At 32.5% G+C, this 12,794-nt stretch overlaps 1 long non-coding RNA gene across 1 annotated transcript in view; it reads left to right on the forward strand.

Annotated features, from left to right (window-relative positions):
- The window catches only part of LOC128247340 (uncharacterized), a 44,778-nt gene extending 33,490 nt beyond the window's left edge, over positions 1 to 11,288 (forward strand). Inside the window, exons 2-3 of the long non-coding RNA XR_008263732.2 lie at positions 5,930 to 5,946; positions 11,153 to 11,288. This is a non-coding gene — a long non-coding RNA (uncharacterized LOC128247340). The remainder of the gene's footprint in view (positions 1 to 5,929; positions 5,947 to 11,152) is intronic.
- Positions 11,289 to 12,794: the final 1,506 nt, after the last annotated feature.

Consider the following 12,794-nt stretch of genomic DNA (forward strand, 5'->3'; position numbering starts at 1 on the left):
TTCCTGTTTTATTATACAACTAGCAGAAATACCCGGCTTTGCCCGGGTTAAAGAGAATAATGAAATCTAAAAACGCTGTCTAGACTACGCAACCCTCAACTGTTAGTAGCTACGATACCATATTTCTACATTAATAACTCTCCAATCCATGCCAGCATGGAACATAGACATTAAGTGGAATGCCAGTCTCTCATATAGGAGGGCCTTGAAATCAATGTTACCAACTGGGGACTATGTGTGTCGTAGTGATAATAAAAAGACCCAAAGGAGGTCTGCAATGAAATAATTTTACTCAACACTTTGCAAGTGAATCAGTGGAGGCAAAGATGTGTCTCATTTATTTGACAATTTATGCATCACAATGTAAGTATATCTGAAAGGGTAGTCTTACACTGTTGTACCGTTGAATTACAAATAATGCTCATCTGTTATGTTCGGGTTAAAATTTCATCAACATCAAAAATATATGAATTTTCATTGGAGTTATGGCCGTTATACATAGAATATAATTTCCAAATTTCATAAAGATCCGTTCAGTACTTTTGACGTAGTTTTGGATAAGAAAACAAATGACTAATGTGTGTGTTTGTGTGCATGTGTTTGTGTGTGATGGGTGTATATATGTATAGATATCTGTATGCATGTATATATATGTATATATGTGTAGATATTACATGTACATCTATATATATATATATATATATATATATATATATATATATATATATATATATATATATATATATATATATATACATCTACACGTGTATACATATACATGTATGCATATAGATCTATATCTATATATATATATATCTATGCATATACATGTAGATATACATGTATATGTATACATATACATCTCTTTCTCTCTCTCTCTGAAAGTATCTGTCATTACAGTATCGAAATGTGATTGTTTCAGTTAGTGGAATAACGTGTACATATACATCTATATGTATACATATACATTTCTCTCTTTCTCTCTCTCTGAAAGTATCTGTCATTACAGTATCGAAATGTGATTGTTTCAGTTAGTAGAATAGTTTCATTTTTAAAGTGAAAGTATTTGACATGAGTGTTTTTGTTTCACTTTTGACACGTAATACTTAAATAGTGGAGGAGATATTATGTTGCTGTGGGCTCGAACTCTGCAAGAAGTTAAAATTTTTTTTGACTAAAACACAACTGGAACCCTAAGTAAGACATCTGTAAAATTTGAATGAAATTGGTTGCGTAGTTCTCGAGTTTTAGGGATTCACACAGACAGACAGACAGACAGACAGACAGACACACATTCTCATTTTTATATATATAGATAATTCTGCAAATAATATTTCCATAATTTTCAATTTTAATATGTATTTTGAACTAACATACAGAAGCTACTGAGACTACATATTGGATTATAATAATGGAATATGCAGATGTACTTCAAGAGGAAACAACTGGGATTTACCATGACTACCTACATGATATATATATATATATATATATGTATATATATACGTGTGTGTGTGTGTGTGTGTGTGTGTGTGTGTGTTTGTGTGTGTATATGGAGGAATATGGTAAATAAAACACTCAGTCTTCACCAAGGCATATGTATCAAAGATGAAGTGAAATATTTCCAAGCAAAGGTGGTAAATATTGTGTTGCTTTTCTAGTTATCTTCACTGCAGAATACAGAACTTATCACTACTGTACCAAGCAAAAACTTGTAGGGAAATGTATAAATGACTGAATTGATCCTTGTATAATTTATACTGACTCCAAAAGGATAAATGCAAAATTAATCCTGGCAGGATTTCAACTTAGATGGATAAAATTTAACAAACCAAGTCATTCATTTTGATGATGATAATAAAGTATGTTCTGATTGTTTAAAATAAAATATTTTTTCCTATGACTTGTAGAAAATGTTGAAACCCAAATTTAGGAACATAACCAGTGAATAACCTCTTAAGTTCTCAATGTTTAATCAATATGCAATAAAGAACTTCTGCATCAACAAAAATATATAGTTTCAGTGATATATAAGTAAGATGGAATAAGAAATGATGAGTTTATAACAATATTTTCTTGATGTCTTGGAATAAAACAAAAATGACCCTTGAAAATCATGTCCTTTTACTGGTTTCATTCATTGACCTGAAGCCAAAGTGGGTACTGCTTTCAAGAATTTTAGCCAGGTTTATCGACATCTAGTACTTGTCTCAGTCTGGTAATTATTTCATCTTTATCTATTCACTAAACTATCTTCTGACACAAAAATATACCACAATACACTTTTACACTGGTATATACAACAGATATAAAAACACACACACATCATCACCTCTAACAAAGGATCCTCTACATAGTCACTCAACTTGTTAGAAGTAGCAGCCAAATTACCCTCAAATCACATATATCTTTCTTTATTAAATTAGATGATGTATTTTTGCATAGTCCTAAAAAGATAGAGCAGTGATGGCTGGAATATGTCAGGGTTGATCTGAGGAGCACAATAAACACAAAGCACTCTTAACTTTTATGTAAGTGATATTCTTTATAACTAACAGATTTTGTTCTTGAAGAAGAGTTATTAGGTAACAGGAGAAACCAAAACAAAAAGGCTACACACAAAAGAACAAATTCAGTCATGAATGAAACATTCTCAGAGAAACAAAAAAAAATTAAACCTATATATATATATATATATATATATAAAAAAAAACTGTGAAATTTATTTATATGTTTGTGAAACAATGTGGGAGTAGAAAGAATGATTCAAATGACAAAAGACAGCCAGTAGAATATAAAGAGATCATTTGACTTCAATTTGAAATTCAAATATATCATGCCATCAACTCGTGACAACACTGGAAACAGTAATCCAAAATATGAACGACACAATAACCATCAGCACAATGAGATAATATATAATCAACTATTGATCAAAAGAAACAGAAATTATTAGATTAATGAATCTCATTCTATGCAATTTCCTGATTCACATCTCATATGTTTTTGCTCTTCCAAGTTTCTGTATGGTAGAATATAGAAGGCAACTCTTCCTTTCTAAAACTGTATCAACAAATTTTATCAAAATTTGAATACTCATCATGAGTTTTTCAATTTTAAGAAAAACCAACTAGATAAACACCAACCATTTCCCCAATTCAAATGGCTTAAAAATCAAGCATTTTCTTTCTCAATTATCTTTTAGAGAAGTGGTGCTAATTTTTATTCATTTAAATTAAACAACATACAAATTACTCAGTCTTTACACACACACTACTTTTAATACTTTAGGGGAGTGGATTAATTTGATAAGTTTAGTGTCAGTAAGTATTCATTTTGAATTGCTAGTGATGAGTATGTGGAGGAACACTAGCTTGAACAGAGTTCCAGAGAGAGAGAGAGAGAGCTCTCGGGAAATATAAATTATAAAATTTGAAAGTTGCTACAATGATGTAATTAGGAGCATAAGGAGATACATTTAGTGAGTTTATAGCATAGCTTTTGATGGCAGGTTTAGTCAAAGAAGCAAAGTTTATTGTAGGATACCATCCTGGTGAGAGGCCAGTGCATAAATGAAAGTTTGACAATCATGCTGTTTCTCAGATGTTGTTTGGAATATGTCTTGTATATAAGTATAATGTGCTGCTCCTCATACATGAGCAACACTAATTTAAGGCCCAAAATGAAGAGCTATTTACAGTTGAAATATTGTTTTGCATTGAAGAGGAAACCCAGCCTTTGTGATACTTTGCTATGTGAAGTATGTACAGCTTTCATGAGATACCGTAGATTGTCAATTTTCCATGTAAGGAGTGTTGATAACGGATACAGTGTTAATGGCATGTGTAAATAAGAAGTGTAGCAATTAAGTTTTAGCACCATTCAAAGAAATTGGGCTGGAAGGTCACAATTGCAGGATGTATAAAAAAAAGAAGTTTGCTTTGCAATTACAAGGTCTGGGGTTCAGTCCCAGTGCAGCATCTTGGGCTGGTGTCTTCTACCATAGCCCTGTGATGACCAATACCTTGTTAGTGAATTTGATAAGCAGAAACTGTGTGGAAGCCTGTTATGCGTGTGTGTATGTGTGTGTGTGTGTCAATTATTTGCAATCTTTAAATATGATATCCTCTATTTGTGAAATCCATGAAGTAAATGAATGCCGGTTCATTGTGCTGTTTGTGTTCAAAGACAAGTGTAAATATAACATTGCTTGGGTTGGCATTAAGAAGAGCATCTGATTAGAAATCTGCTTCAATGAGTCTCGGTTGACCCATGCAAGAATGGAAAAGTAAACATTAAAATAATGATGATGAAAATTAGTCTAGTGTGTGAGGGCTGTATCCAGGAACTATACAGATCTATGTGATTCTGCCATCCAATGCACTTTAAACTAAACTATTTATAATATTAAATATGAATCTAGATGCATAGAAAACACCAAAGTAACAATAAAAATGATATAGATGGATACTGAATAAAACAAATAAAGGATACCATTTCTCCCACAACTCATCTTCTAACTCACATTCTTTGATTAACAACAGGATTATTCACAATATAAATCCCCACTATACTTCACATCATCCCCCTTTTACTGTCATTTATCTCCTCTTCTTCATCCTTGACCCAATATAATTTCTTTCACTTCTTCCCCAAACTAATACTCATCACTGACCGTATCTCTAGCTAGGTGTTCTATTTACTGCACCTACCTCTACTCTCTTCTCTAACCATCTATTACTTTCCTTTCACACTCTTCTGAACTTACCTACCCTTCCCTTCTGTTCCTCCATTCCAATTCTTTCCCTTATATTCACCTTGTACTTTGAAGGTATACTTTCACCATGTCTTTTCTCCCTTTCCAGCTGAGAAGCATGTATCTCCTCTTCAGTAAGAGGCCTGTTCCTGTCCCTCTATTATACTTTAACCTCTCAACACCTGATATAAAACTACCTCCCTCAATAATACACTCTAACTCAGTTGAGGGGGATCTCATCTTGCAAGTTGCTTGGTGACCACATTTATATTCTGCAAATGGATTGTAATAGGAGGGGCATCCAGCTACAGAAATCATACAGTTCTCTGTCAAACTGTCCAATCCATGTCAGCATGGAAAACGGACATTAAGCAATAATGAATGGGTACAAAATATTTATATTTTTATCTGTAAAATGTATTAATATTCATGCCTTTCCTAACAGCAAAGGTGAAATGAAATTGTTTTTATAAAAATCTGAAGCCAATTTTGTGAGCATTAATTTATCATCAGAAGCAGACACAATGATGCTAGTTTAGTTTGAAAAGAGGAGACAAAAAATTCAGCTTTTTGATTTGTTAAATATAGCTAATAATTCATAGCAGCTGAACAAAGATTTGTACATTGGTTATTTTTGGAAAATCAAAATTACAAGAAGACTGACATTCAAATGCCAAAATAGAGTAAATAAAAAAATAACTGAAAGTGATACCAGTATTGTGAAAGTCTCAGTGAGGTTTTATGTGGCAGCTCAGCCTGCAAGTAATAACAACCACATCTTCAGTTCATACCCTCACATCGTGAAAAAGAAGAGATACATATTGAATGAAGCAGTTCTCAATATACAATGCTCAAGAGAAAGACAAGATAGGCAAAGCTGAAATGCTTTTGATTATAGATTTGCTCAATCAGGGCTGATTGGGAGCTAAAACAATTGTAACAGTGAATACTTATATCCCTTAACAATAAGAGTATTAATTTTGTTAATGTACAATTACAGAGAACTGAATAACTGATCACAGGCTAGGAAAAGAAAACAAATAACATAATTGGCAAGATTCTAAATTGCTATCGAATAATTTGTGAATGTATACAAATGTTGTGCATGAATTATGAAATATTTAAATCTCTGACTTGTCTATTCTTTTCTGGGTTTTGACTGATAAAAAAAAGAAATAAATCCAAGAAAGGTAAGTACAGATTAAAATTTCATTTTCATTTAATAATACATTTTGTTGGAAGTGAAGCAGTGACATCATCAGTAGAATTATAAGTAGTAGTTTTTCTTTTAATTTACAGCAATTGCAGAAAGCACTACAAATGGAGGAGGCAGGTCTTTCAGTGAGGAAAGCTTTATTGTATTTGGTGCAATGCCTAGCTGTTCTGTGTCTAGATCCAAAATGAGAAGACAACTGAAAGATCTACAAAGTGGAAAAAGGCTTATGTCACAATGCTCATCAATCCTTAAATTAAAAATGAAAACAGAAAAATCTTTTTAGATTGTTCCTTTGTAATACTTTAATAAATGACAAAAGCAAGGAGAAAGAGAATTCGCCAAGAGATTTCAAGTAAATGAGCTCAGGAGTTATCAAAATATTAACATATATAATGAATTTTCAAGTGTTGGTCTTTCAAACAGTTTATGTATAACAGTTTTTCTTTTAATTTGATTTATGCATTATGAATGACTTCACATATAGATTATTGGCTTAAGAGTGTAAATGTCTGCTGAATTACTTCCCTCTACACTTCTAGATTTTATTTAATTTTTTATATAAGTTAAGCATAATTATTTCAATTCATGTACCCAACTTGTAAAATGTAGCCATTTATCCATTTTTCTACAAGTTTGTACGCCATCATTAATTTTTTCTTAGCAACAAATATTTGATGTCTTTAATTTCCATTCATTTATTTTTTTAAAGTTTCATCTTGGTACAATCTTTCATTTAAAAAAAAATTTCATATTTAGTTAGTCAAACTAATTCCTTGCCAAATATTGTGTATTGAAAATTCTGTTTTGATAGGAGGTACTTTGTCATTTTGTATGCAAACAAAATCCTTTAAGAGTATACTTAAAGCTGTTGCTTGTGAATATCAATATAATATTTTATCACAATGCTGACACCAAACATATTACATGTCATATTTAATGGGAGATTGTCCTCAAACACTAGTTGTAAACAAAACCCAATACATAATTTCAACAAGTGAAAAATTTAGCAGAATATTATTTTGATTGTTGCTTTGATTTTTCTTGTTACATGAACTGATTAAAACAAATTAAGTTTTAGGAAGTCATTATATCAGTTATATATGAATAATAGTTATTATTAACAAAACAAGTTAAAAACACTTTACTCAGGTTACCTAACACCACTTAAACCTATTTTGCAATAACTTTTAATTTAACCACTTTCTCGTAAGGTGGTGTGTGTGTGACTAATCCTAATCTAAATGACTTCACTTATAGAAATTGTTATCTTGGTGGTGTCATCACAATAAAGCTGTTATGGATAGGATTACAATGATAGCACACTGTCTACTGTTGGGTTATAACTGACACCAACAAGTGACAAAATTTTACTAACTACAATAGTTACAAAAACTTTGTCAGAAATAACAGGTCATAGGAAAAAATATGACAATGGGGCATTGTCAAAGACAAGAACCAATTAAAGTGAAGTGTGATGTAAATTAAAATATCTGGAAATGATTGCCTTTCCTTTCTTTTTATGATAGTGTTTTAAAGAGGAAAAAACTCAAGAGATATACTCATATGAAGTGCTGGTAATGTTTTAAGTTAGCCAATGATATTAGCTAGCCAAAGGTAGTTATGATTGAGCTGATCTACCTTAAAACAAAGAAATCAAATAAAACATATTGTATCAGATATTTAATGGAGGTATTTCGACTTTATAAATCCATAGCTATTATTAATAGTACTTGTTTCAAAAGAATTGTGAAAGAAAAACAAATTGAAGAAGCTAAAAAGAGATGAGATATATTTAGACCTAATTCTCAATGGTTTGCTATGTGGATGATATACTCTTTCACTTAACTTTTTATATACAAGTATCATCCACATACAACATTGTTTCCATGAAGAGAAGCCTTCAAATTATTTTCTAACGGGATCATATAAATCATGTCTCCTTCGATAATGCTACAAGTCAATCACTGTATACATCAAAGGAACAATCTTCTAAACCCCTCCCAGTTATGAATATTATTACAAACTAAAACCTCTAAGTTAATTGCAAAGCTAGACTTCTCAATTACTGATCTATGATGGTGATTTCACATCCACAGATTAACCAAAACTTCATCATAGAGACTTGCCTTCCTTTTTAGGGTCAGAAAATACTTTAGCTACCAACAATTGCTCTCTACAAAAAGTCAAGTGAAACCTGCAATGGTATACTGCTCCCACATCTGGAATGGCAATGCTGCTACACATATGAACATCCTAGATTACATTTCCAAAAATGGTCACCTAATTGATCGGCAGAGATTATTCACAAACACATGCTATCATCTCCTTATTGTCATTTCTATTATAACAACAGCCACTCATCTTTGGTTTATCTCATGTCACTTAACTCATTTGTTTCTCTTCCTCTTTTTCCTAAGAGTGTCTACAATTCCAAATCTTGCACCAACCACTATTCCTTAACCTTCTGCCATAGACCATAATTTTCTTCCAGCCACCGACTTGTAATTGTTGAAGAAGAACACCAACCACAGTGATTTTAGAGCATCTACAAGAGCCATGAGCACAGCTCCTTCCTCTAATTAAAAAAACTATTAGTTCTATATTGGGAATATTTTTGAATGACAGGAAAATCTGGATGCCAATATAAAGATAACTCTTTAGATTGATGTCCCCCACACCTGTTTCTTCTTCCTTTATATTTCTAAAGACTTTTTCACTGTTCACTTTCTGTGTATATTCTATCTACTGTTCATGCAGTTTTGGTTAGTTTTTCTGATGAGTTGTAGTGCACCTTAGCACTGTATACAATAGTTCATTATTATATATTCCTTGCTTTGCTCTAAAACAATATCGAGGTTATATCTGCTAAGGTAACGTGGAACCAAATGAAGTAAATAAGAACAATACATAGATTGTTCTTATGTCAGTTAATGTCAAGAATAAATCAATTTTTTGAGTAAATTTGGAAATTAGTGTATGGGGGAAATCATGTAACATATCACAACATAAATTTATGTTTCATAAGAATGCTTTTAGCCTTAAATATTTAGAATAAGGCTAGAATAAATTCATTCATATCCTTAGTACATATTCTTGTTTAGAATAAATGCTTATCACAAAGGTAGCTAAAATTGGCTCAACTCAAAATGGACGCGGAAGTATTTTGTATAGGGGGAAAATGTAAAATACAGATTTTAAATATCTATGAAACACATTTTTCTTTCATTTTCCATTCAAGCTATTTTCTCTTGGTCCCAGGCTGCAGCTATGGTATAACCTGCATTTGTATTAAAATAAGAAACCTGCTCTTTTGTCATCATGTTATTCTGGCTTCAGTCAGCTGAACTGAATAAGTAAAAATAATTGTCATCTCTCTATGAATTCAAAGTTTATAATTACACTGAAGAGGTCCCACTTCAGTTGAAATATGCATATACAATTGGAATTTTGTGATTTAAAAAAAATTTTCTTCATTACTATGAAATAGACTAAATATGGTTCTACAATGGAATTTTAATTATGATTTTTAAGAATTAGGTATGTATTCACTCCCTCACAGAGAAAAAAATGAACAACCCCTTAGCATTTAAACCGGCCATATTTGGCTTAAATATTCTACTTTATTTTGTGTTCAAACTGGCCAGATTCAGCCTTTCAATCATTGAAATTGCAAGATTAATTCAAAGCAATGTGATTAAATAAGTATTACATTTGATAATCTGAATGCTAAAAGGTTAAGTTGATGATTGCAGACTGTATAAATGGATGCATTAACATTTTACTAGGGGCTGCAAAGAATTGGAAGCTTAAACTTGTCACCTCATCAAACCTCATTAGGGATAAAAAATTAAAAAATTAAAAAAAAAAGGAATATAAAGCTCAATAAAATAATTTACTTTTAATTTTGAAAATACATATAATTCTAGCTTTTATTAAATAAAATTCTTGGAATATAAAATAATGTGTGTGTGTGTATACTTATATATATTACAGTCTTTTGACTCTTAAGTTGTGATTTCAAATTTCATTAACATCAACTCTGCCTCTCATTCTTCAGGGGGCAATAAAATAAAGCACCTGTCATATAAGTGACTGTACCCCTTCACACAAATTTTTGACCTTATATTTTATTAAAAAAAGTTACAATTTTGACCACTATTAAAGACTTCACTATGATTATTATGATTGTTGCAATAGTTAATAAATAATTATTACCGTTATTAATTATTAATCATTACTATTATTGTTGTTATTTTTGCTATTGTTACTTGTTTGACTGCTACTACTACAATTATTATAAGGCAGCAAGCAGGCAGAATCGTTAGCATGCTGGGCAAAGTGCTTAGTAGTATTTTGCCTGTCTTTATGTTCTGAGTTCAAATTCTGCCAAGGTCGACTTTGCCTTTCATCCTTTTGGGGTTGATAAATACCAGTGGAATACTGGGGTTGATGTAATCAACTAGTCCCCTCCCACTAAATTTCAGACTTTGTGCCTTTAGTAGAAAGGATTATTATTATTATTATTATTATTATACTTTATTGTTTTTACTTTATTCATTCTTTTTTTTTTGGCGGGTAGTTCTATGCATTTTCTTGGTTTATTGTTTTTCACAATGACCACTCAGGACAGGACAACTTGATATGGTTTTCTTGAGTGCCTATGTGCATGTTAAGTAGTTAGTCTTTGCATACATATATGTATGCATTCATGTACGTGGGTGTTAGTCTGTGTGTATCCATGCACATTCACAGCTTATTTCCTCTCCTCCCTTCTAATGACCTGGCCAAAATGCAGGATAGTAATTTGAGGCTATGACGTATGTATATTTAGCAATTCCTGTGAGTCCTAGTTTCTCTCTCTTTCTGCTGTCAGAATGAGGCATTGTATTTTTCCATCTAATATCCATTTGTCCTATGAACTGGTGACAAGCTGTGAAAACTCCACAAGCCACTGGAATGACTTAATCTATTACATCTATCTATAACACACATACATAATAAACTAAAATGGTGTTTTACATTATTTACATTTGACGGATATTTGTCCTCATCTTGTTTGTTGTTAACACACCGTTTCGGCTGATATACCATCCAGCCTTCATCAGGTGTCTTGGGGAAATTTTGAACCTGGGTTCTCATTCCCAAGGTATTTTTTTAATGTTATTATTATTATTGTTCAGGTCACTTCCTGGAATCGAACTTGGAATCTTGGGGTTAGTAGCCTGCGCTCTTAACCACTATGCCATATGCCCAAGTATGGAGTGGTCTTCTCTGCACTGCCAGTTCTTGAGCATCCAGATAAATTGTGACAGAGATGTGAATTTTCTTTGAATGAGCGGAGTTGTTGAGGTAAGTGACACTTGAATTCTTTTCAATGCTATCCCAAGTCATTATGGTTTTAAAATCCCCTCAGTGAACAGATAAAAGAATTTCAAGAATTACAGATTGGTTAATGAGGTGGTGGCTGTGTAATTATGATTGTAGTACTTGATCTGGGAATTTATGTTGTCCACAAGATTAAGTGATCTTAATATTGTCCGAATTGAACAACTTATAATATTTTTGTGTGGATGGGAAATGATGGTTTGCTAGATTTAGGAAATATCTGGCTACAATAATGGTAAACTCTAAGTCATAAGACAGATTGAACTAGATTACTGCCCTCTTTTTGGCTTGACATTGACCTGTGGTTTGTCAGGGTTTTAATCAAATAGAACTAGTTTTCACTATCTAGCACATTATGACAGGGAATGCTCTATTGAAGATATCAATGTTAAAGAATTAATCAGAGACTCATGAAAACTGAACAAACGGTCACTTGCTTTTTTCACCAAGTAGGAATTATTGTTGTATAACAGTAACTTCCTAGCACTCACTGTGATGCCAGTATCTAGATCAGTAATGGTGGTGAATTCCTTCCTGAAATTCAGTTTTCAGGATGAAAGACTTAAATATGGATGAATAAAAGACCACAGTATTACACTGAAGGAACATGCAAGATGTCATGCTTTCAATATTGTGTATCCACCTGATGATGGAACACTGCAGATCCATTACTCTACTGTCATGAAGTTTCTCATCTTGAGGTTGATAATGCTGATAGGGTCAAGAAAAGTTACTTTTCTAAAAAGAGGGGTTAATTGACCTATTTTTGGAGTTAAGGAAAAAAAAACTGGCTGTGATCTTTAAGAATAATGTGCAGTGTGTGCATGATGAGATGATTCATGCAGTTTTATATTGGGAAACTAGTTCCTTTGCTTCTGTCTTTATAGTGTTGCATGTGGTGGAGCTGCATGTTTTAAATATCTTCAGGTGATGTTTGTTGGGAAGTTTGTCTCCCAATCACATGGTTTTGGGTTCAGTCCCACTGAGTGGAAACTTGGGTAAGTGTCTTCTACAATAGCACCAGACCAACCAAAAGCTTACGAGTGGATTTGGTTGACAGAAATTAAATTGAAATATGCCCAATGTGTATGTGTGTGTGTGTGTGTGTGTGTGTGTGTGTGTGTGTGTGTGTGTGTGTGTGCGTGTGTGCGTGTGTGCGTGCGTGCGTGTGCATGTGTGTCTGTGTGTGCACATGCATTTGCCTTGGTTTTGATATGTTATAGTTGTAGACCACTGTAACCATCATCAAGAGGTATCATTCATTTCCATTTCTTCTTTGAAAACATGTCTTGTCATTGGGAAATATCTTGCATGAAACAGATGAGGGTTGGCAACAGGAAGATCATTTGGCTAGAGAAAATATGCCTCCATGAATTCCATGGAAAAGTGAATGTTAAAATGATGATTATATATGAACAATGGGAGGATTGTTTGAAG

Source organism: Octopus bimaculoides, chromosome 1, assembly GCF_046866305.1.
Source record: "Octopus bimaculoides isolate indiv1 chromosome 1, ASM4686630v1, whole genome shotgun sequence".
NCBI classification, from domain to species: Eukaryota; Metazoa; Mollusca; class Cephalopoda; order Octopoda; family Octopodidae; genus Octopus; species Octopus bimaculoides.